The sequence below is a fragment of the Nasonia vitripennis genome (assembly GCF_009193385.2).
Source record: "Nasonia vitripennis strain AsymCx chromosome 3 unlocalized genomic scaffold, Nvit_psr_1.1 chr3_random0012, whole genome shotgun sequence".
In the NCBI taxonomy this organism is placed as follows: Eukaryota; Metazoa; Arthropoda; class Insecta; order Hymenoptera; family Pteromalidae; genus Nasonia; species Nasonia vitripennis.
Window position 1 is genome coordinate 112,910 of NW_022279632.1, and position 27,610 is coordinate 140,519.

The 27,610-nt window shown below is 36.0% G+C and overlaps 1 protein-coding gene across 4 annotated transcripts in view; it reads left to right on the forward strand.

The window, feature by feature from the left end:
• The window catches only part of LOC107980680 (glutamate receptor ionotropic, kainate 2), a 602,400-nt gene that overhangs the window by 42,546 nt on the left and 532,244 nt on the right, over positions 1-27,610 (forward strand). The window lies entirely within an intron of this gene.

The following is a 27,610-nucleotide window of genomic DNA, read 5'->3' on the forward strand; positions in this document are numbered from 1 at the left end:
TAATTTACTTTAATTTCTTACCTTATTGCTTCTTCTTAATATCCTGGTTCAAGGAATCCGATTTCTGCTAATGATTTATTTAATAATTTCAGGGAATTGGACAGAATGAATTATTCCAGTATGTTGAAACCAAATTTGTTTGTATTTACTTGTTCAGTGTTAATAATTGATTACAATTAAATGGCCCAAAATTTCTTTCTACTGATTCTAAATTATAAGTCCCTTTCTCTCTAAATAATCTGTTCTACAAAAATGTAAGCTCTAAAAGAAATCTTTCTAATGGTCCGCCGGCTTCGTTGCCTGATCACGGAGTGAGAGAGCAGCGTGGTTCGAGAGCGCTCGGAAGAGGTTCCGAACCTCCCACGCTGTCGCCAGCTTACTTCCCCTTAGCCGCGTTACAGTGTCGACGCTTGTTGCACTCATTAGACCTTACGAGACCTGGCAACTAGCTGCGCGCCGAAACTGCAACGTAGCTCCGCACGTGCGCCTATAGCCGTTGGCGGGGAAGTTGTTTAGGTTAGCGAGATTCTTAGCCACTTGATACTTGTGTGGCCTTGAGTCTCGCTGTACCTTTTTACGTATGGAACTTTCTCGATCTTACTTTTGAAATTATTATTTCAAATGCGAGATCGGGAAAATTGTCACGTAACATATATTCATCGATCCGATACCCGCAAAGTAATATTGTGGAAAGGGTACATAGGGAATTAGGATGATTTTTTCGCACATTTGTAAACGACAAACATAAAGGTTGGTCGCGATACGTAAAAATAATACAAAATATTATAAACGAAACGCACCACGAAACAACAAACTACACACCAATTACATTTCGGCCGAAAACCCATGCGAGTATGGGAAAAATATCTATATATATACCACCTGAAAAAGATGAAATCACAAACGAAAAACGGATATCACTTGCATGCGTGCAAGCACATAGAATAGCTATCAAACGCGCGGCGAAAAAGAACGTTCACGCAGAGCATTTCGAGTTAGATATAGGAAATAAAGTAATGATTAAAGCGTTAAACGTATCCGACGCAGAAAACGGTAAAATAGCCAAATTTTTTTGACATTTATCAAGGACCATACGAGGTCCAGAAAAAAGTCGGAATAGACACATATTTACTTATAGATATAAATACCAAAAAAGAGCGAGGAAAGTTACATATAAATAATCTTAAGCCATACTTCGAAGATTGAATACACAATTCATAAAAAAGAAAAAAAAAATTAACAAACAAAAATGTATTTTAAAATATATATAGAACAGTGAATTGTGAATTCAAATACATTTATTAAAAACTCAAAAAATTAAAGAAATACGAAAATTCGAGAAAGAGAGAGAGAGAGAGAGCGAATGACACGGCATGCGCGACAAAATTCCATACACAGCTCGCGACCTACGCGATCTAACGAAAACAAAAACAGCGGCCGCAGCTAGCCGCCGAATTCAAAAAAAAACAAAGCGCCTAAAACAGAGCAGCAGCGAGCTCATTAGGAGCTAATCAGTCAAGATGGACAAAACGCCAGCGAGCAGTGAGCCCCAGGTGCCGAAGCCGAAGAAGAGAGATTCATCGACCCAAACGGAGCCGATGAAGATCTGCGATCAGGGGACGCAGGTGACCGAGGCGATTTTGGCTGAGGGCATAGCAGAGTGCTGGTAAGATACCGTGAAAAATACTCTTCTCTCTCTCTCTCTCTACGCGCGCGAAAAATAATATTTAAACGGGGAACCGTTCTCTTTTAAGGACAAAAAAAAAATACAAAATACCGTGCCTCCGCACGTGCATTGCCCGAGGCAGCAACTTTATGCCCGGCAGCAAACGGTTTGCGAAGGGTTGGTTTTACCAGACCCCGCCTGGCTGGGGGACGCGGGATCAGAAAACCGGGACTGAGGCCACACCACCAGTTCCAGCCACAACGAAAAGGGTGCTGATCCCGGGTCGGTACACCCCAGCCAGACCAAGCCCAGCCAAACCCGCTGCCGCAGCAAACAAGGCACCACGCATCGTCATCGTGGTACATCTGCCTCCGCTGGACAAAATCGGCAGAGCGAATCTGGGGCTTCTTCGATCAGGCGGCACTCAAACGCCGCCTGATCGGCCACCACGAGCCATACGAGCCCCAGGCTCGTAATGAAGACTGACGCGAGGAAGGCAGGCGCCTACATATACTATGTTCTCTGTCACTGTCGTCTTGCCCGCATTTCCTTGTAAATAAAAAAATTTTTTTCTCTCAACAGTGCCGTCTCAAAAAGAAGAATTTCTTATTGGGGGGGGGGGGGCACTGTGACGGCAGGCCCAGCCCGGGGATAAGAGGACAGCAACGGATAACTTGCCTGGCGTAGGCAAGTTACCAACCGAATAGCGCTAGTAGCCAAATGTAAATAGTCTACCTATGCGCGGGTAGATGGCGTACGCGCATGTAACACAGGAGAGAGGGAGCAACTGGGGTATATAAGGAGCCCCGGAGCCAGCAGCGAGCATTAATGATATGGCTCTCAATTGAGTAACGTGCGAATGGTAGTACTCGCTGCTTGCTCCGGTCTCCACCATACCTAGTAGTCCATGAGCCCCAGGCTCTCGAAGAGTATCTGTGCAGTCCACTCCATCTCCTGTAGGCTGAGATCCAGCATCGCTCACAGATATTTATTAAAATAATAAATGAATAACTCTTTGCAAAATATAAATAATTTTGATCCTTTATTAGAACGTCCTCTCCCATCCCCCCATCAGTTGTGTCTTCGGTGCAGGATGGTAGTACCCTGTTCTTAGGGTCACGAATTCCTCGCGTTCGCGCTCTAACCCTTCGCGGACCGTTTCAGTGACCCCCGAAACCCTTGAGTAACGAGTTTCGACTTATTATGTTACAAATTCTCCTGAAACTCTTGAAGACGACTTTGATACTGTCCACCCTTAGCACCAGGTACCTCGGAGGCCGTTGCTGTCGCAATATTCGTGTTCAATGAACCCAGAAACCCCCTAGTAACGAGTTTCGACTAATTATAACTACTACGACTACTAAGATAACTCTCAAGTTCTTCTCGCTCCTGCTGATATCGTGAGCACTCGCAAAAGACGTGCTTAACATTCTCTGTTGCATCCGGACATATTGGGCAGTTTGGACGGTCGTCTAGTTTGAACCGATGCAGGTGCGCCTGGAAACATCCATGCCTGGTCAATAACTGCGTGAGGTAGTAGTTAACTTCTCCATGTCTTCTTCCAATCCAGTCTTCTATCCTTGGTATACCATCGCCCCTTGCTACTAGCGTCCCATCTTGTTTGCCATCTAGCCATCGTCTTCTTTCTTGCAGCATCCCAGATCTCTTTCTGGCATTTGTCATTCAATCGTCTCCTGCCTTTGAAAACGGCCTTTCTTTCCAACGCTAAAAGGTCAATAGGTGGCATGCCTGCTATAATGCAGACAGCATCGTCCGATACTGTACGGTAAGCGGATGCCACTCTAAGTGCACATCGCCTATACACGGTAGTCAACTTTCATGCATATGATTTCACCCGCATCGCATCTGCCCATACTGGGACTCCGTATAGCATAACCGATGTGGTTACACTAGCTAAGAGTAACCTACGCTTCTGTGTTGGCCCTCCTACATTTGGCATCAATCTCTTGCTGCTTTATCACTGACTACTTCCAGATGCTGTTTAAAATTTAGTCTTGCATCGATGGTGATGCCCAAGTATCCAATAGTTGGTTGAGAAACGATCTGATATCTATTCACCGTCAGTGTGATTTCCTCCATCTTCTTCCTACTGGAAATGAGAATTACTTCCGTTTTTTGACTAGCTAATTCCAGACCCGTCTTTGTTAGCCATCCGTGTATTATACGGGTTGACTCTTCAGCTATGTCTGTCACCTCTTCTTTATGTTTCGCTACTACCACTACTGCTATGTCGTCAGCAAATCCCACGATTGTTGATCCTTCAGGTAATTGTAGCTTTAGTACCTTGTCGTACATAATATTCCAAGTCGGTAAGCTAAGTATTGACCCTTGGGGGACGCCTCCTGTAACATTATAGGTCTTGGTACCGTCCTCAGTGTCATATAATAAGATTCTGTCCTTCAAGTAGTCGGACATCATCCTTCTTATATATAAGGGCACATTCTGCTTCCAGAGTGCCTCGTATATTTCACTCCATCTGGCCGAATTGAATGCATTTTTGACATCCAATGTAACTATAGCGCAATACTTCTTTTTTCCTCTCTTCCATCTTTTTCCCTCTATCACTGTTTGTGCAGTGTCAATCACTAGACTAACTGTGTCCAGGGTTAAACGCTTCTTTCTGAAGCCATATTGATGTTTCGCTAATCCACCTTCTTCTTCTATAAAATGATCTATTTTGTCGCAGATAACGCGTTCTAGGATCTTGCCTAGGGTATCTAGCATGCAGAGCGGTCTGTATGATGAGGACTCCCGGGGTGGTTTCTTTCCATTTGGCAAAAGCACTATTCGCTGTTTCATTTTGTATGTAGGCAATGTTTTCTCTTCTAGACATGCATTGTTCAAGTCATTGTTTCCTACCCTTCTGCAGGCAGCTAACAATTCCTCAATCATAATCGAAGGGATAGCCTCTTCATTCACACCTCTTTTGATTACACTTGGCTCTTCCAGTTGCCTGGGAAACAGTGTGGTCACTACCCGGTGCAATAGTTCCGGGCACTTTGGTGAAGGCACGCAGCATTCTTTAATCTTCTTCATTACTATTTTATACGATCGACCCCAAGGGTCATGTTCGACCTCGTCCTGTTATTCCTTACGGCACAGTCATTTGTTTTCGCGGATTTCCATCTCAAGACTCGTTTTAGCATCCTTCATTTCTCGTCCGCGAACATCTCTTGCCTATACAAGTTTTATAGTATATCTTCCTCGCCTGTTGTTCTTGTCTTCTGCGCTCGCAATCTCCTTCTCCCACCAGTATACTGGAGGTCGTCTACTGTATGCCACTCTTCATAATGTACTATTAAGTGATTCACAGCATACATTTTTTACCTATTTTTTAAACAAATTTCGCATCGACAGTGACAAATTGACGTAGAAAACTATAAAATTTTAATACATAATAAAATGACATAATGAAATCACGTTAATAATCTCGCCAGTGATAAATAACTATATGCATAGATAACTATATTGATAATATAAACATTTCACGTTCCTTACAAAATAATACTGAAACATAATATTTTTCTATTTGTTTACTAAAATTTCAACGTCTTTATTTTCACAAACCAGTGATTAAATAATCAATTTAACTTTGCGGAAAAAATTCAGAAAAATTAAAATTCGAAAAAATTAAAGCACGAAAGGCAAAAATTGTAAAACTGAAATTATGAAATCAAACAATTTCTAAAACGAAAGTGTTGAATTGAAATATTAGGAAGTATAAAATAACAAGAGTTTAGAGTATTATTGTTTTGAGGTTAGAATTCAAAATTTATTTTTTTAACTGTCATAGATTTTTCATATTTTCAGTTTCAAAATTTTACCGTTTATCATGAATCAATGCGTCATTTTCGTGTTTCAAATCTTTATTATTTAAAATTGTTACTTCTTACCCTGTTAGGAATTGACATTAGGAAAAAAAGACTTAACAAAACTCAAATTTTATCAGTATTGCAATATATATTTTAACCAAGCGACGTTAGGAATGAGGTGAGTTGTGTTAGTTATATATTAACAATTTTTAAATAAATATAATTTTTTACATCAGTCTCCTAATGAGAGCGGCATTGTCCATTGAAATGTTGAGAAAAGAAGAGGACATGTTATGGAAAAAGTTTTTTCTTCTTTCCGCTACCTGCCTCGGGAAGACCGAAAACTTGAAAGCGACTGATGTCTTAACACATTTGATACGTAATATTAACGATATACTTATAAATAAAAGTGTAATACAAGAAACATCGACAGAAGAAGAAGGATGTCAACAACATAACATAAATATCGCTAAAAGCAAAACGCTTTGGTTTTCACATAAGGTACTTGCCAATATTTAAAAGTTCGCTGATAAACACACATACATTTACACACATACACATACATACACACACGCACACAAAGTATGCAGATATTCGAATATTATCGATAAATTCATTAAACTGTAATATGGTAAGACTTGACGATAAGAGTAGACATCGTCTATATTTCCTGTTCTGATTACCAGTTGTGTTACCAGATAGTATTTTCAATATACTGACCATGCTTTTTTAATAATGTTAAATTTTCATGACAATTGATTTATGTATAAAAGATTTTAGAGATTGTAATGATAATAACATATAAAATTTATAAGTTGATGATACGATGCGACGTTGCAAACGTCGCAGCTGCGTCGATACGAGGAATCTCGGTCGATGTGGCCAAGCCCTGAATGCGCGGAAGAAACGAGCGAGTCGGCAAGAAGCGCGGGCCTGACGGGCGCGAGGAGAGAGTGAGTGCGAAAACGAACGGGAAATCCGCGAGTTCGCTCCCGACTGTCGACAGAGCACGTCGACGTTTGCGAGAGACCGTGTGTTCTCCTTTGCTCGTCGACCCGAGGTCGACAATTTGAAGTGTTCAGGAGAGTCTTCCGTATTCGCGAGAGTGCGCGAGTGAGTTTCAGGTGCAGCACGTTGGCACTAGGAAGTGCCAACACCAGGACGAGCCAGCGACCATCTCGATCTACGAGGAAGGAAGCGAGCCCGCCCTCCGTGTGTGTGAGAGAGAACGCGAGAGACGAGAATGTCAGTGTGCAGTGCGGGCACACACTAAGACTTCTTCTGCGCAAGGCGTCTAGCCAGCGCACGCAAATGAGAGAGAGAGAGAGAGAGAGAGAGAGAGAGAGAGAGAGAGAGAGAGAGAGAAAGAGAAAGAGAGAGAGAGAGAGAGAGAGAGAGAGAGAGAGAAAGAGAGAGAGAGAGAGAGAGAGAGAGAGAGAGAGAGAAAGAGAGAGAGAGAGAGAGAGAGAGAGAGTAGTTCGAAGAGAGAGAGAGAGAGAGAGAGAGAGTAGTTCGAAGAGAGAGAGAGAGAGAGAGAGAGAGAGAGAGAGTAGTTCGAAGAGACGCGTGTGTGTGAGAGAAAGATAGAGACAAAGCGCGAGCGAAAACCCTAGCTGCAGGTCGGGCTTGCCACAAGCTAGAGGCATAGCCCGCACGCATCAGAAAGAGAGAGCCTTCAATTAAGTACTTCAATAGAATTATTAGATAAGTTATTTATTATAAATTAAAAACAAGAATTATTGTTTAAAACTTTTTTTTAAGCATTAACATTGTGAAATTTATTTTATTGTTGCAGGTTCTTCAATGTTTATGATGTTAATAGCAGATTAATTTTTTGACTAATAAAGTATATTATTTTTAATTTATTGAAATTATTTATCTTGTATATAAATACTTTCGTTGCATTTTATTGCAAAGTATAATGTCATTGATATTTTATTATAATGAAAAATTGCGTACAAATTTGTTCACGGTTAAATTATGATTAAATATTGTTCTTATTTTAATTTTTATTATTATTATTAATTTTTCAATGCAATAATGATTGTTATTTATGATTGTTATAATCTGCTATATATAATTCATTTACAATTAAAACAATCTATACAATGCATAAATTATAATTTAGTAAAAGTACCTTGTTTAATATTTGTTTGAAAGGTCGATTCTGTGATGCAGTAATCATGTATCATTGAGTTAATCATTTATATTTGTATTTTTGATGATTATGAGCATAATGTTACGTTCAATGCAAGCAAGATTGAAGTTTTATCATTTTAGACTTTGTGTTTCTATGCGAGAATTATATATGCATGTTATTCATAACTATAAATATATAAGTATTAAGTGGACGCAAGAGTATAATAAAAAGTTGACCAATTTAAGATTTTACCATTCCATGCGTGAGGACGTCGTTGCTAGTTCGGCGGTACTCGGGAAGCGCGCGCGGAATCAGCGCGCGAGACAAATAGGCAAAAGCGCTAGTACAGTCTAGACGTGCGACCTTTTACCGGTATACCACCCGCGATTATCCATATCGACGAGACGTGAGAGAGTATCGACGACCAGAGACCATCCGCTGGAGGAGCACACCCGAGCCACCATCACCTTGAGCATCCGGGGTATCCCAGTACGTCACTGTTTCAGCCGAGAGGGACGCCTCCTGGCCACCCAGGACTTTTCCCCGTCGACAGCCGACGAATACGCGGCGACCGAGAAACCAACGCGCGCGTCGAACTGTAAGTCCGTAACATTAGCTACTGCGCGATTTATATACTACCGAATCGGCTGCGGACGCCGAGGCCGAGTGACACGCGTTACATTGTATTAACATCTTGAGTGAATATAGACATCTTACTTTGAACACGAACGCATGTCTGTTTCTTCCGTAAACCTATTGTGTCCTTCTGACGAACCCGGTAGAGTAAAGCCGGTTATATCGCGGCGCGGCTACAGAGCGCGCGCCTGGCCGGAGACTCTATACGCGAAGAAAGCGCGGCGAGCTTCGCACGCCACGCAGTTGTACACCGAGGCAACCCGGCTACATAGTACGGAGTCGGCATTGCACCGACGGCTAAAGTCCATCGCCGACTTCAGCATCATCGGGGGATAGTCGTGCGGAGATAAAAGAGTGAGTAATCCCCCTCGGTGACGCGACGGCATCTTCGCGGCTGTCGCGCTGAAGCCCAGTTGCCCCGTGACACCATGTATATATATTTAATATTTACATATTACTTAAAATCTTGAATTAGTCAACTTTTATGTAGTAATGAAAGCAATATAGGTGACTTGCAGCTGTCAGCCACAGCAGCGTAGCACAAATTTTGTGGACGACATGAGAAAGTAGTGGTCGACAAAGACAAGCCTTAACCGTACACAGGCTACAAGATTCACGAAGACAGAAGAAAGGGAAGGTTTAGTCAGAAAAGAGGTAAAAGAAAGTAAGAGGAAAAACATGGAAGAGTGAGCCTTCAAAAAAATAAATATATAAACTATGAGCAAGAATTTGGTTCATGTAAGAGTAATGTTTACAAAGTTCATTTTTAAGGTTAATACAAAAAGTGTGAAAAAGTTTATTATTTCAAAAATTTAGTCTAGGCGTAGTGTAGAATATAGTATATTCAATATATATAGTGAGTTTAAGTGAAAAAAGTTTGTTTGAGCAAGTATGATCTGTAATATAAGGTCACGTTGTATTAACATTAGTAAAAGTATGCGTAAATGTACATGGTGACGAGTACAATAATATACATTTACAGTGCAAGTGTTTAATATAGCAAGAGTAAAAACAATTTATATTTTCTTCAGATCTAAGGTTATGCAGAGGGTATAAAATATTTAATATACATGCTCAGTGATGGCTTAGAATATAGTATACGGAACATATATAGTCATTGTACAAGTATTACATGGAAACAAGTATGAAACGTTCTTTTTTTCAAGAATTTAAACTTGGTGTAGTGAAGAAATGTTAGTTTCTACCTTTATTGGTCTATAAAAGTATGTCTAAAGATTCATATACATGATGATCATGTAGAATATAGTATATTTAATATATATATATATATATATATATATATATATATATATATATATATATATATATACTCACGTGTGTGTGTGTGTGTGCGCTAGTAGGGCTTCGCCCCACTGCTTGCTTCGCTCGCCAACCCCCATTTTAGTTTCTGTGTGATTTTTTGGTAAATATATTTTATCACGAATATGCTTTTTTCCAATTATTGTAATACCATTATTGATAGTCATGGAACTCCAAGTACTTTGAAATTAGATAATAGCAATACTCCAAAACATAGTCAATTTTATATATATGATGATCAGGAAGCTGTTGAACAAAGATTAAATTAAAAAATTGGTTAAATCGCACATCGAAACTTTAACTAATGTTTTAGAAAAAAATCCCCATAGCAAAATATTATGAACATTTGCACCAAATTTTAAATATTTAAATACTCCCGAATAAAAAAATGATTTTTAGACAAAAAGACGGAAAAGAGAAACATGAGTATAACAAACCAGTGACCGCTGAGTGTGGTGCAATTATTGCTTTAGATTCAAGTTCGCCAGAAAATTACAATCTTTGTATATACCCTAAAGAAGTACCAGAAAATAATCCACAAAATACATATTTGAAAAAATTATCGCAATTCGTAGATCCAATGATTTTTCTAATAATGTTTCCGCTAGTTAATTTGGGATGAAGTACTAATTACGTTAAAAATCATTATGCACGTGTTAAAGAAAATCTTACACTTTTGCAATATTATTCATATAGACTTGCCTATAGACAGAATGAAAACATTTTTTGTCCTTTATTGTATGCAGGACAATGTTGTAACAATTTTTCATATACAGTTATGCAATAATTGAAAATAAACACTTAAACTTTTTAAGAAATAACCACAAACAATCAGGTATCAATAGTGCTTCAAATATTTCTAATAATTTTGAAAAAAAAAGAAAAAATTTGAAGTAGCTATATACTACCATTAACATACATTAGAGGTCCTAAATATATGCAGCAACATTATCAGGATACAATAGCTATGATGAGAAAATGTGGAAGACCAGATTTATTCATAATCGTAACGTGCAATCCACAACATAAAGAATTAAAATTAATTTTATTTATTAATTTATATTTATTATTATATTAACGGGCATAAATGCCTTTACAAAAAAATACAAATGCTGGTTCATTTACATGTATAAAAGATAACGAACAATATTATGACAGAGTTTACTAACTAAATTCCGACATGAATGATTTGAGGTTACATTTAAATTCTGATAACTGCTTAATGACAGTGATACGTTGCGGGAGAGAATTTCATGCGAGCTTTAATCTATGTAATTATATGATAAGTCTCTAATAGAGAAAAAGTCAGAGATCGACGAACAAATTATAAATTTACGCATAAGTTCAAACGTGAGCAGACCGTCGTGGTAACGATGAAATTTTGAGAAAATTTCCAAAAAGAACAACTCCAAATTATATACTGAATATCACTGCTCTACAGACTATTCTACATAAAATTACAATCAATTATGAATGATATAACGGAACAAAAAATTTTTGGTAAAGTATTAGCTTATGTTCATACAATTGAATGTCAAAAACGAGATTTACTACATGCACATATTTTAATAACATTACATCCTGACAACAAATTAATAACCTCAGAACAAATTGATGAATTTATATCCGCTAAAATAATTTCAAATAATGAAAAACTTAAAAAATTGATTATTAAACATATGCTCCATGGATCTCATTCAAGCATCAATGCAATAAACGATTTCCAAAACCTTTTGCTAATGTAACAATAATAAAACAAGATAATTATCCTTAATATAAAAGAACAGACAATAGTTCTGAAATAGTATATTGTGTACCAAGGGCGTAAAGTGCGCTTTTTTATGCTGAGTGTGGAGTTTGCAGCACGAGTCAAGGCGAGTTAGCCCGAGTCGAAGACGAGGGCGTTTTTGAGCCGCGGACGAGTGCAACCACCCGAGGCCAAAAAGCTCGATTAGCCCTTGGTGCATACCATATTTTTGTAACGCATGTACTGATTTTCGCGTTTCAAACTGCACTTGTTGAATTTCACGCGAGTTTGGAAGATTTGCCAAAGAATTGAGTAGCGGGCAAAAGTACTTTGGCGCCCACTGCTGCATTTTTTCGCTCGCTGCTGCATGTTTTCACCCTCCGGTCGGAAAATAATTACTTTTGTCCCTAATTTTAGGTCAAAAAAACGCGAAAATCGTGCATGTGTTACAAAAATCATATTTATAGAACTAAAAATAAGGGAAAAATTCCAGTTAATAATTCAATGATTGTACCATATAATAAATTTTTGTACATGAAATGCCACATAAATATTGAATTTTGTGCATCTATTCAGAGTATAAAATATAACTATAAGTATATTCACAAAGATAGTGACAGGGCAATTGTCAAAATTCAAAAATGTCACAATGATGATTGTAATCAAGAAAAACTTGACATTGCAATTTATGTCGATGGTAGATATCTTAGTCGAATAGAAGCAGTTTGACGATTTCAAAAATTTCTGATTCGTTTTAGAACTCATAAAGTTGAAAATATGTTAGCAAACACCATTAACAGCTTGGTTTGAATTAAATAAAATTGATGATTTTGCACAATCTTTAAAGTACGTAAATATTCCAGAACATTATATATTTAATAAGACAAAAAAAATATGGCAAAAGAGAAAAAATGTAAAGAAAAATATTACAATTGATAGATTAAATGTAGATTCACCTAAAGATCACTGAAGACATAAATTACAGTACATATAAAGACACTGCTATTGCGATTGGTTTATTAGAATATGATTCTCAAATTATGGATATTTTCGAAGAAGTAAGCACTGTTATGTTACCAAATCAGTTAAGACAGTTTTTTGCATGGTTTTTACTTTCTGAAAATATTCAAGCTGATGATAATGGAATAAATACAAAAATAGTTTTACAGAAGGTTTTACGCGCAAACAAAGATTTTCACCTTGAAGTTATAAGTGAGATTGATTCTTCTTGAAGAAAGTAATCATTTTTGTCAGTGTGCTAATTTTTAACACTTGACATTGTTAAAACTGATTTCACTACATTCATTCTGATCTTCTTCATAACTGATACGAACTGAACGAATGCTTGCACATCTAGCGTAAGTCTGCCTGCGTGTTGCGCTGCTTGCAGACACCGCGTAGGTGGGGCTGCTGGTGTGTGAGTGAACTCTGCAATGAATTAATTAAGTTATTAATTCAATAAAACGATCTACAGTTGGAAACTTGTATGCAGGATAAAGAAAAGACAACTCCAACAGTTAATAATAATCATGATATGCTTTAACAGATTCAAGCTCAAGTGCAGACTGGAAAGATATACGCAAAAAAATCCTAGACCAGTCTGAATTACACTATAACTGACCCAACGAGGAACGCTGGCTAGCACTCTTCAGTGAAAACATATGGATCATCACCAGTAAGGACAAAAGACTCCTATTGGGTAATGAAGTCTTCTCGTGTATAATGTATAATGTTTATATGAATATATGGAAATGTATGTAAAAGTCTGCGCGGATCTGTAAGAGGTTGAACATGAACCCACGAATTCGACTAATTACGTGCGCACGCTCAGACACTTAGTCAGTGTCCCACGCTCAATAAAAACTAGACCCTTACATAGATCTGTCAAACCTGTTCTCGTGCTCGATGGGTCTCGGACGGCAGGAGCCGTGTGACTAGGTCGGTTGGGGAGCCTCTAAGGAGGTGCCTCGACTGACTGCAGGGTAGCCCAAGACTTGTGCACGAAGAATCGGAAGCTTTGTACGGGTATCCTCTCAACCGCAGACTATAACGCCCACGTCTATTTTTTACAGCCAAGAAACGAGTAGCAGGGTTGAGAGGACCCATAAGCCACTGTAGCGACTGCCCACTGCCACTGTAGCGATGCCCACGAATACGCACTATGTCAACGCCCACGAACACGCAAAGTATAACGAAAGCTGACTTGGACAACCTCTTCGAGAACGCTAGGATCAACCTAAACCTGGAAAATCTGAATAAGACGCTCAGTACGGATATGATCAGCATGATGAAATCTGTAGACGATCTAAGACTCAGGAATCAGAATACAAAGGTACGGAAAAGTTGGCCAAAAAGATTATGTCGACCCGAAGTCAACAAGTTTAAAATCATTAGCAACGTACGTCCAAACAATCCGTTCGAACTGCATCCGAGGACGCAGACGCGGTTTTCGGGCGGTGTCTGGCAATCAATCTGTACTTCTTACACCAGGACTCAGAGATTTTACAAGTACAGATCTCAAGGGGCCATCCACCCTTATGACTGGATCACGTGGCTAAAAGCTCTATGGATGGAACAACGATGTGCACTACCTTTTTGTTATAAACAAATAAAAATAAAATATGTATTTTGCATTTTTTATTATTCAATCTAAAAGCAGTTAAATAGGGCAATAAAATAATTATGTTGTAGGTATAATTTTTACATTTATTTGTTAGTTTCCAAAACAACGTTTCAAAAGGCCTGCCAATATTAAATGTTCATTTCTGATTTGAGGAGGTAATTCATTTAATCTTAAATATACTAGCCAGATACTTGTTGGACTAGAATCACTTGCACTACAGCCATCTGTATTAAATGTGTATGAAATGTTAGCTTCTTGTAATAAAATTTTATTTGGCAATGAAAGTGACTTGTACGCATCTGGGCAATATACGTGGTAGACAAACCAACTATTTTGCATAGGAAAAAAACTTAGCAACTTATATTTGCTTACATTCAACACATCTTTATCAAACAATCCGTTGATTGTTTATAATATCTGTTATAGCTTCCCAGGTAAGCGAGTGTCGAACTCCCAAAAGCATGCACATCAATTAAGCTTCGCCATTACTGGTACTTGTTTTCTCATTTATACGTTGATTTAAATACAATTTATCTCTATTAGACTTTCTTTGTATCTGTTAAAAAAAAGCAAATTTAGTATTTAACTTCAGTAGACAGTTTATATGATGTACATGTGAAATTACCTTTGATTTTCGTTGAAAGTCACTGTGTTCTGTATCTATTCTGTTTTACATCTGATGAATATTCTTCCGATAATATTTTTGTAGATATCACCTTTGAAAAGAGGTTTGTAAAAATGTAAAATTAGTGTTCATCATCTTATAAATGGTTAAATATGCAAATACTTACATTGATCTAGTCTGCGCCATAGTGGGTTTCGTTTTTTCTATCAACATTATATTCATGAATACAGAAAGGATCATCAATTTCTATTATTTTCGTTTCTTTATCATGTGCTTCGATTTTTGACTTTGTTGATTCTGAGTGAATTTTTTATTTTCAACGTCAGAATCAGAACTATCTTCAGAAACCGTAATCATTCCAGACAACTTAAATAATACCAAATACATAAATATTTGTACGAATTAGAAAAAATATATTTTCATTTTAATTTACAAGCCTTACATGACAAAGTGTTTTAAATTGATCTTGCTTCTGTTTGTATTTACTAGAACGTGCAATAGTCCGTGCTGATTTCGGATTCATCCAACTTTTGCCAACTTTATTTCCTAACCTATTTGCCATTTTTTTAATTTACAGAGAAATACACTTATTATAAAAAGACTGCTCGCACTATTCAAGTATTTATTAAACGAATATTTTTGTCAATATTTTTATTTGTAAATGAGCCACTTGTAATATATGTTTTTTGTAAAGCAAAAATACGTATAACATATGTACACAAGCATTCGACGATATAAATACGAGATATACAACCAGCGACCGTGCGGATAAAGATCCTCGAGTACTCAAGGATCATTACCATCCGGAGACTCGTTAGAACCGCGTGCTGGCGCGGATGCATGCTACTAGCGTACTCATTTCGTTTGTGGAGTTTTGCTAACGTCGCTTGCTGGCGCGGATGCATACTACTAGCGTATTAAAAATGTATATCACACGGTTAACAATCTATTGTCTATGGCAAATTGTCAAGTAGACAGTACAATAGCTATGATTAACTTTTGTTTGTTAATACTTATTGATTTACAAAATGTATGATTATGTTTATAACAAAGCGAGCAAGAAGTATTATTCAATACATGAGACACAAATTGAAGATTTTGAATATGATGATGTTGGTCATCAATCTAAAGAGACTGCTTCAAAACCTTTTATGTACACGAGAAGTTCGGCAATGGCCCGAAAAAAATGGCTTGTCAAATTCTTTCAGTTGCAGGTTAGTTTATTATATAACATGCATTGCAGTAAAATAATCCAGTAAAAAGCGTACATATATTATTTTGTAATTTCTTAGTTATAAAAAGTAGTTTTGTACATAACCTAATATATTTTGATATTTTAGATGACTTGGAAAGTCTTGAACAATATGTCAAAGCTTATCGACCCATTGTGCCTCGATTGAACACATCAGACCTAGAGATAGACAATAAGCCATCACAGATGAATAATAGGAAAACAGCAAAGTATCTAGCTAAAGTACCTGTTTGCATTGGATGAGTTGATGCAAAAATTAATATAGAATGATATTTTATTTATCATTATGATTCCAGAAAGCAGCGTCAATAAAGAAAAAAGCCGGAGTTAAAGCTGAAAGTGATATTCTGGATGAGTATGCTAAAAGTTGACTGCTCGTGATGATCAAAGTACTTGTAAAGAAGAAAAAAGCCAAGAACAGACGACCATGACTTATTTTCATCAGGTGATGAGTCAATTGAAGATATAGGAACAAAAAGTTTTTCAAGCTGCAATTCAGAAGATGATACAGAGAAAAAGGTTAGTTTTTATTTTAATGTTATGTAAAAAGTAACACAAGTGATTGTTCATGTATCGTAAGTGGTCGAGCATGTGTTGTACTTGTCTCTTGTGACAGGTTCATACAGGAGAATAAATTCAGTTTTGTAAGATTTGTGTGACTGAAAATTAGATATTTTAAATTTAGTGCATCAAGTATACTTAAAACTCGATGTACGTTCCCTTGTAATATTTTTTAACATATTTCTGAAAGTTGGAGAATTTACTACAGCCAGAAGATGTACTTTGTTGTGAATCTCTTGCGCCAAAAGCGTTTATTTAAAACAAACAATTTAGATCTTTTGGTTACGGATGAGTCACTAAACTCCACAAATAAGTTGAAATGCATGACAAGGCCTTGGATATCAAATTTCAAGTCTACAGCACATAACACTTTTACATAAATACAGTTTTTCAATATATCTTTAATTAAAAATTGCACATTTCGAAAGTCGTTCTACGTATACACTTGAAACTTGATATATGATCCCTTGTGATGCTTTTTCATATATTTCTAAACGTTGGACTTTGTTTACTTACTTTGTTCCAAACACTTGCACCTAAAGCATTTTTTTTAAAACAAACAAGATCTTCTGGTTACGGATGAGTCACTAAACTTCACAAATAAGTTCACAAGTCTATACGATATAGTCCTTTTATTCAAATCTAGTTTCTCAAGATTAATACATATATATAACTATATTTGAAAGTACTTATACATTTCAAATTTTTGCAGATTCCAGAAATCAATAAAATTGAGACATTAAAAGGACAGTTGAAAAATGAAAAGAGACTGAAGAACCAAGCAGTACATTTGAACAACTAGTTAGACAATCACTACAAACACGTAAAGGAGAAAGTTGAGAAGCAAAAAGCTGAACAAGGTAAACTTATTGTACAAATGTTATTTTATAAATATGTATTGTAAATTTAATTTCCATTAAACTAACTTAGTATTAATTAATAAATTTATTAATCGTATATTGTACTAATTTTTCAGATCAAAAAACCAAAACAGAAGAAGTAAAAGAACTTGAAGGAAATGGCTTCGGCTTTCCTACATCCATTTGTACTAAAGGTCACATTATGGTCCGAACTAGTGCTCTTGAGGAAGCATATTCAAAAACTGATCCTTCTAAGTTCTATGTAAAGATGTGCTACACAGCCTGGGGGCATAAAGAGCTTTCCAGAAGATGTGTGAAATTAATAAAAAAAAAAACGAAAAACAAAACTGTAATGACTTCAAAGAAAAAGAAAGTCATTCGACAACTTTCAGAAATTCTTGGACCACTATCAATATGGAAAAGTTATGATGAATATTCACTTAGGAAAAATCAACAGTTATGCCAATAAAGTTATTGGAGGTGCAAAAAAGCACGTGAAAATGATGGAAGAATTGACAATAGAAGAATTCTCTGAAGATAATGAACAGAATGAAATGTAATCGGCTACTTAAAGACATATAGTTTGTATATATAAAGATTTTTTTATTTTCATATTTACTAGTCTTTTCATTTCACGTCAATTCATTGGCACGTAGCTTCCTCCAACTAAATTTATAAGTCCAATAAATAAAATATTGTTTTAATATATCTATATATCTGCTTGCTAATGTATGAGGCGATTTTTGATACACGATTTAATAAAAGTTTTGGGTAGTTCATTGTCCAAAAGTTTGCAGACCCCTCTGTTTTCTTATGACAGAATACGAACACTGTCGTCAATTTTTTTTCACAGAAATTCACGCATGTTTACATGTGTTCCTAACCAACCTAACCATCAAAACAGCAGGTTATTCATTAGATAGGTCGCTCGCGCAATTTTCAAGAAAATGATTTTTACATTTTAGCTCTTTAGTTGAAAACCGCTCAACAAAATCGTTAAAAATTTTAACAGCAGATAGTTTTTTTTATAGTGAATCACTAAATAAAATTTTGAAGCATTTGACTACATTATTTTAGAGATATAAGAAATCAAAAAATTTCCAAAAAAATTGAAACCTTGATATATTACGAACCATAGGGGTTTGAAAGCCGTACAATAAACTTAGCTAAAATACATAAAATATCTACTTTTTCCCGAAATCTCAAGTGCAATAAGGCCTTTTTGCGTCTATAATCGAGGCACAAAAAAAACTCATTTTTTTCAGTTTTCGATTTATTACTGAAAAAATAAGTAGTCAAATCACTTCAAATTTTAATGGGGTATAGTTTGACACGTGACCCATTAACATAATTTTCGCGACGTTATGACGTATAGTTTTAGTGATATGAATTTTTTTAAAAAATCGCCTTTTTCAATCCCGAGCACCAAGGAAAAGTAGGTAATTTTATTCTCTTTCAAATGCATTATAGCTGAATTGTTTGTAACAATGGGATGATTGAAAAAAACGCAAAATAGTGTTTTTTAAAAATCAAAAAATGGCCATAAAAAAATATAGTTAAGAAATTAAAAAATAACTGTTTTTCCCGAATTCAGAATCAAAAAATATATATGCATGTCAAAGTTTATTGATATTGACAAAGTAGTTCCAAAAATATTACGGTATAAATACATACACACATACACACACACACACACAAACATCCATACGGACATTTTCCAATAACACTTGATTTGAACTTCTAGCATACTAAAAAGTATTTTCTAGAAGTTTTGAAGAAACTCAAAATTTTACTATTACAAAGCTTCCTCTAGGAGGAAGCAAAACTATTTGTTTTAGTTCTAATTTTAATTATACTCATAATTTAAAAAACGTATAATTAACTATTAATTAATTTAGGAAAAATAACGACAAAGAATTGTCAAAATTTAATATAAAATGATGAAATTAACTAAAAAAAAACTAAGAAAAGTTAGGAAAACTTAAAAATCAGTAAGAAATTTGTCCATTACTGTATAATAATTCTGAAAGTTTCTTAATTTTTTATTTATTGTTTTTCGAATTTCTTAGTTTTTCCTATTTTCTACTAGCAATTATTTTTTTCTCTCTGTAATTATTTACATTTCTTACTTTTTCTCAGTTTTTATTAGTTTTAATTTCTGCCAGGGGTGAAAGACCAAGCAAACGATGTGAAATGTGTGGCAGCCAGAGTCATGTGACTGCTGACTGTACACAGAATGAACCGAAATGCTTGAACTACAACAAGTTCGGCCACATCGCAAAAGACTGCAACGAACCCAAGAAGGGACTTTTACGAAAAAGAACGTCAAAGAGGAAAATGAGTTTGTCGCTGAAGCGAAAGCAAAGGAGGCACGAAAGCAAGTCGCCGGGAAGTAAACAAGCAATTAAGCAGTTCAACGTCCAGATCGCCGTTTAGACGATCTGTCTTTCGATCACCAACGCCAGCGAAAGGTAATAAAATTACCGATTCAGTAAGCATGTATGTCAGTCTGAATCAGTATGACAGTACGACACAAAAATTTATCGTAGATTCGGGCGCAACAGATCATATGACAAATTCTAAACTCATTTTAATACAACTTAATGAAAAAGCCGAGCATGTAATAGGTTGTGCCAACATAGACAAAAGCCGAGCATAAAATCAACTAATCGAGGTCGAGTCAAGTTCAAGTTATCGAATGGCAAAGTAATAAAACTAGATAATATACGCAGAGAATTTAAGTAAAAATCTTCTGTCACTTAAGCGATCCTAAAAGGAAAGTTTAGAAATCCGTTTTTGATAATTGACTCGAAGCTGAAAACAAATGAGAGCCAAGCGATACACACAAACGCTCTGGTCACTCATAAAAACGATAAAAAGACTGTTAAGAAAAGGGTAACGTTTGGCGACGAAAACGTAATTGCAGACTCGGTAAGTCAAAATGATGACAATAACACGGATAAGTAGACAAGCGTGATAAATACTATGAGCTTGTGGCACATTAGGTTAGGACACACGTCTCTGAACAAAGTAAAGGTTCTGAAAAAGTTGTATCCGAATATTAAGGAATTTCGGGAGAAGGACTATGGTGTGTGCTTGAGAGATTGCAAAATATGTAAAGTAGCGAAAATGAATAGGCCGAAATTTGAAAATAACAAGGAGATGGCGAAGAAATCATTGCAAAGCGTGAGTGCTGACACAATGGGACCTATAACGCCAGCTACTTATCCGAAATGCTGCAGGTTTAAAGTTGTGTTAGTGGATAATTATTCACGCTTTGCGATGGCCTACCCAGTTAAGCAAAAGTCAGACGGTGTTGAGTGCATTGACGACTTTATAGCGAAAATTAGAAATATATGCGGAGAAGATGAAAAATTCTGTTACTTATCAGTGGGAAGACCAAGAAGGTGTTGGATAAATTTAATGTGAAACTAAGAACAGTTTGCTTATGTACACCACAGCTGAACAGCTTCGCAGAATGCTACAATCAGACGATCCAGAAGATCACGAGAACTCTGATGTATGATTTAAGACTGCCAGCAAATGCCTGGGATCTGGCATTAAAAGCGGCAGTGTATCTGTACAAACTGACGCCCCATAAGTCAGTCGACTTTAAGCCAGCGTTATTAATGATCAACCAAGAATTATAAATATACATAAATCAAATCATAAGAGTTAATGCATGGCATTTACCAAGGTCCAAGGACAACAGGAAACCAAGTTTGATGAAATATCGAACCAAACAGTGTTAGTAGGATATACTGACAAGGGCTATCTGCTGTTGAACCCAGAAGACGGTTAAGTGTACGAAAGTAGAAATATACAATTTATCAAAAACAAGGTCTTCGGAGATGTCTACAAACCCGAAGGTATAAAGAATTGGACGATAACAAATGACACCTTGAATAAGGAGACTTGGTTATTTAAATTTGAGAAGGAAAACTCTGTTCAATCTGAAGAAGTCATGATAACACCAAAGAAAACTGCTAACAGGCAATAACGAGCACAAAATAAGAGAAATACAGAAAGAATTGAGTAAGAAGTTCCATATGAAATTCCTAGGTAAGCCTAAAGAATTCTTAGGAATTACCATATTAAGAAATAGAGAAGAAAGGATCATAAGATTGGACCAAATTAAGTTTATAACCAAGATGCAAATGAAATTTGGATACTCAGGCCAAAAGTCAATCAACCCCCATGGTAACTAATCAAGTATTGAACAAGCAAAGAAAACAACGAAAGAATAAATCAACAAACGAGCAAGTTGTAAATCAACGTGATTACAGAGAATTAATTGGTTCTCTGAAGTATCTAGAACTAAGTAGACATCAGCAGAATCGGACCGAAAACGAATGAAAAATGGTCACCAGGATATTTAAGTAATGCGAGTTGGCAATTAACGTACAGAGGATTAAGTGAGGGAATGGCGTCTTTCTCAGACGCAAGTTTTGGAGATCGCAAGAACTCACTTACACCTAACGGTATTGTAGTTACTTTGTGCGAAGATACGATAGCATGGAGAACGCACAAACAGGCCTATGTGGCTCTGTCAACATGCCAAGCTGAATATGTAACTATGAGTGATGCTTGTAGGGAAGCAATCAGCATGTGTCTATCATTAAAAGTAATTCCAGATATGATGTATTTTCCAATCATCTTATGGTGCGATAACAAAGCAGCAGTAGCTTGCACAAAGATGGATGGAAGTAATAAATTCAGGCATATGACGGAGGTATATAAGGACTACGTTAAGCAGTACGCCCAAACCGAATATGTAAAAATAGAATGGATAGAATCAAAGGAGCAAAGAGCAAATATTTTCACTAAGCCTTTGCCCTCTGATAGTCATAATAGACTTACTAAACTATTACTAGGAAATTAACATAGTTTTCCATGTTACAGAATAACTCAACAGAGACGACCATGAGCAGAGGCGCAATGGAAGACGGCCAATTAACAGATCTAAAAGAAAACTTGACGATGTCGAGTGAAATCGGGAGGAAGCGGAATATTTGCAATATCACACGACACCGAGCCCTTTCCGATGGCGCCTTAGCGCCCCCAAGACGTTAAGCCATCGCGACCACCACCTCGGCGGCGTTCTCTGTTCGCCGCCTCACTGCTTCCCAGGTCCTCGAGTCAACAGCACGCTCTCCGCTCACGTCACATGTCTAAGCCCGTTGTTCCAGGTCCTCGAGTCAGCAGCACGCTCTCCGCTCACGTCACATGTCTAAGCCCGTTGTTCCAGGTCCTCGAGTCAGCAGCACGCTCTCCGCTCACGTTACATGTCTAAGCCCGTTGTTCGTTCCTAAGCACTAATAAAGCCACGTTTATTCTTTTACTTTTTTAATAAAGTGTTCTCCATTTGTGTGTCACCTTATTCCTACTCACGTTCGGAAAATCCTTATATACTGACATTAACTTATACATTTTATTTGTTATTGTCATTACAATCCCTTTTATACCCAAATCAATTGTCATTAAAATTTAACATTTTTTTTTGCTGCAGCAGATCAATAAAAGTATTCGGATGAAACTGAGTAGTTTTATTTAGATTATGCAAATGACGAATCTGAAAAATTGATTTGTTTCGTAAGAATACGAATTTCTTCTATAAAACATGGTCAATATATTGAAAATACTATCTAGTAACACAACTGGTAATCAGAACAGGAAATAAAGACGATATCTCCTCTCATCGTCAAGACGTACTCCATTACAGTTTAATGAATTTTTCAATAATAATTGAATAACTGCATACTTCGTTTGTCATGTGTATGTGTGCCTATGTGTGTGCATGTATGTATGTTCATCAGCGAACCTTTAAATATCGGCGAGTGCCTTTTGTGAAAAGCAAAGCGTTTCGCTTTTAGCGCTGTTTACATCTATAGAATCTGCTTTTTTCGGAACTAGAAAACACAGGTTGCAGTATGGTGATGTTATACGTAGAATATATAGTTTAATTTTTCGACTAAAAAGCTCACCTTCTCCCTTTGGTCTACAAGTGTATGATCCAGTTGTTAATCTTTTGCTATCGGCTCTGCTCTTTTTTTATTACTTTCTGAAGTTTGGCAGTACAGCATGCGGCTAAGTGATATTTGCTTTCTTTCCTATAGCGCCTGCTGCACCTGCGTTAGTTGTGCTTTGGCTCTATTTAACAACCAGAAAATTTTTCTTTGCCACCTTTCGTCTTTTATGGCTTGTCAAAGTTCGACTAACACATACTGTGTTTCCTCCAGACTAAACACCGCCGAACAATTTAACGCAAGAAAAATGCTTATGTCTATACTGAAGATGCTAGTATTTACTTTTACGTCTCCATTTAACGTCTTCTCTAATATATCAAGTAATTGCATGACTTCGCTTAAAGCTTGTTTTTCGTTCGTGTCATTTGACTCCTCACTCGCCCCTTCCGGTCTTTTATTTTCTAATGCACTCGACTCAAGTTCGCGTAAATATGTACAGACGCTATCTGAATTTGTACTTACTTTTGTCTCAATTTTGTTTTTGTCGTTGTTCTCTATGCATATCTCTCTCTGTTCATGGTTTCGTTAAATCCGTTGAGGAGTAATAATTTTAATTTTTTACGTAAATATTCCTTTTTTATCGATTTTTATTTTATACTTTGGTTATTTTTTTTTAGAATTTCTCCTTGATTTTGCGCTAATTTTTGATTGATTTGGCCTTTTTTTTAACATTGATTTTGATTTATTAGATTTTGATTTGAGATACTTTTCTCACAATTTGAATTAGTTTGTTGACTTAGTATTTCGTTTTAATTTAGTGAATTCATCTGGCTGTCCCACTTTAGGTTGCTGTCAAAAACTGTTCCTAGGTATTTAAAATTGTCTACCCTAGTTGTCAAGTGGTGCGGCAGCGCCACGAAGGCAAGTTTGAGAAGCAGACAAAACCACGGTGTCCGCGCTACTATTTACTCTATGTTGGGGTTCGCATTTTTCATTACAAAATAATAAATGCGTTTCTTTATTGTCTCTAATATAATTTGACGTATATCATGTTTTATTATGCCAAACTATGATTTCTAACAAAAATATTAATAAAAACAGCTACCTTTGATATAATACACGAATGTGTCATTCACGAAATGCTCAAATCAAATAAAAAAATGTTAGGACCGTTAAGTTAGCCGCAACAAGTGTTACAACCGTGAAGTTGGCCGCACAGCTATATACAGATGGATATTGCTTTCTCATCGGTTTTCTGCATGCTCGCTCACATGTAGTTTTTACTGTCTAGGTGTAGAAATAATTTGAGGGCGGTGTCTAGGTGTACGATGTGGCCGATGACGAGGTCAAGGTGGTGCGCTTCGTAGTTTTTTGTGTCTAAGTGTAGAAAGAATTCTAGGGTAGCGTCTAGGTGTACAGGATGTCCGATGACGAGGTCTAGGTGGTGCGCTCCGTGATTTTTTATGTCTAGGTGTAGAAATAATTCGAGGTCGGTGTCTAGGTGTACAGGGTGGCCGATGACGAGATGAACAACTAAAATTGGTGAACAACTAAAATTTTCTAGGTGGTGCACTTCGTGGCCTTTGGTGTCTAGGTGTAGAAATCATTCGAGGGTAGTGTTTCAGAACAATCAGTGATTTCATGTTAGTGATAAAAATGTTACAGAAAAACGATGGTCAAAAGGTGCTAATGAAGCTTATATTTTATTTTGTGATAAAATATGAAATACTTAAAAAAATTACTAAAAAGGACTGAAATCTCAAAAAATTAACTTTTAAAAAAGTAAAAGGTTAGGCGAGTTTGATATGTTCCGCAACGAAATAACAGATAACAAAGAACTGAGATCAATCAACCAAAGTCCAGTTTATTATATTTAATCATAATAAAGCAACAACATTTTTGTTTTCTTAGTAAAGGGCTTTCTTAACTTAAAGTTAAATGATATACTGATCAATTAGGAACAACTCTCAAGATACTTACTACGTAACTTGCCATGACCGTTTCATTTCGTTTATTGGTGAACTAAAATTTTCTTTTTATGTATAAGAACGTCATAAAAACACTATAAGTACAATTCTATTATATATAATTCGCTCAGAATTTTTCGCAACATTGAATATGAGAGAGGTATGTTGATAATTCGTAATTTTATGTTTTTCGCCTAATCTATAAATCGGCACTACTTCAGCCCTTTTAAGAGCTTCTGGACATATTGCTTTTTCGATACATTTATTAATAATATGTGTCAGGAGACCTTCCATGTGGTTACATAGTATTTTCAAAGTCTTTGCATTTATCTTGTCAACTCCTCCAATTTTGAATTTCAGTTATTGATTATATTTATTATTTTCGCCGTGATTATTAGTTTTAGAAAAATAGAAATAGGATTCATGTCAAGTAGCTTAAGTTCAGTGTTTACTGGTTTTACGACATTTGCACTTAAATTCCTACCTATTTTACAGGAACAAGTATTTATGTTTTGTGTTATTTGGAATTTGTCAATAATTTTTTGATTATTTTTTTACGTAATTTATGGCATCATTGGATTTTTTAACTTTTACGATTTTTGTATTTATTATTACCCAAAGTTTTCTCGGGTTGTTGAAATTGTTTTGCACAACATTTAATTCGTATTTTATTTTGGCATCGGTAACTACCTTATCTAAAATTTTAGCATAAGTTTTATACTGTGATTTTAGTTGCTTGTTCTGCACATCCAGTTGCAACGAATTATATTAAAACTCTTTGGTTTCACATGATATTATTATTGCTTCGGTTATCCAGTTTTTACTACCAGTGTGTCTTTTAGCTTTTTTTTTGCTTCCTTTCTAAGGAAGCCTTGTAATAGTAGTGTATATATATATATATATTTATTTATAGCTCTAAAGACAATTAAAAAGTGATAAAATTATAATAATAACTACTAAAAATTAAAAGGTTACGCTATTAAAAATTTCAATGAATTTTCAATAACAAAATTGGATGCCATGTTCGATTTCGATGAATCAGCAATTATGGAGAATGATTTAGATAGCATGAGTAAAATATGTGAATTGTGTAATGCTAAATATTTCAAATTTGAAATATTTAAAAAATATCTCAGATATTCAAAACATTTAAAAAATGTATTGCATATACTTATGTTATTGAGATTCAGAAAAGTGGTTTACCACATATGCACTTGTTGGCTTTTATTCATAAAAATCATAAACATGACAATTCAGATAATGTTGATAAACTTATAAGTGCAGAAATATGAATGAATTATCCAAGGTTTCATAATATCGTTAGGTAATCAGTGATACATTGCTCTTGTGGTAAAAATAATTTAAATTCACCACGTATGGATAGCAAAACAAAAAAATGTACCAAAACCTTTCCAAAACAGTTAAATGAGCAAACTACTTTTAATAATACTGGATAGCCCCTTTATCAATGATGTATTAATGGAAAACAAATTCGTTTCAATAAAAACAATATGGCTGATAATTGATTTGTAGTTCCATACAATTTGTATTTATTGTTGAAATTTAATTGTCATATTAATGTTGAAGTATGTTCAACTATTCAATGTGTCAAATATTTATTTGAATATTGTTATAAGGAGCATGATTGTACATTAATGAGTCAAGGTAATAATGAAAACGAATCTGAAGAAGAAAATTCAACTGCAATAAAATGAAACAATATTTGAATACAAGATATGTTAACCTCTAGAAGCCACGTATCGTCTACTACAATATGCAATGTAGGTTTTATCGCACGTAATTTACCGATTAGCTGTATATTTAAAAAATTCAGAGTTTGTATTATTTAAAGAAGAATCAGAAGAAGAGTTGATTAATAAAAACACAACTCTGACCGCATGGTTTAAACTAAATTCAAACGATCCGCAAGCTAAACAGTACTTGTATGTTGATAAATCATATTTTAACGTTTTCAATGAAAAAACAAAGAAATGGGAACCACGAAAAAGAGTTTGGAAGCCAATTATAAGTAGAATGTACTTTGTAAACCCGAAGGATCGTGAACGATTTTTTTTATGATTATTAATATAACATATAAATACTATAACGGTGTACTGGATGCAGTTGCTCAGTTTCCAGCTCCGCTATAATCAAGGTCCGTAGACCTCGTTACTCTCGAGAAAGAGAGTCGTCGGGATAGCACCTAGTGCTGAATAGGTTCCGGCCAGGCCAGTTATGCTGCGATCTCGTACATATGCGAGACGCAAGCCCGCGGAGGCGGCTGGGTCGGTGATGGAGCGAGGTACAAGTATACGCGTAGGAACATGCAAAATAACGACTGTCGAGATTGTTGAGGAACTGTCACAGCGTTTATTGACAAACTATATACAGGGCTTGCATGCGAGCAAGCGAGG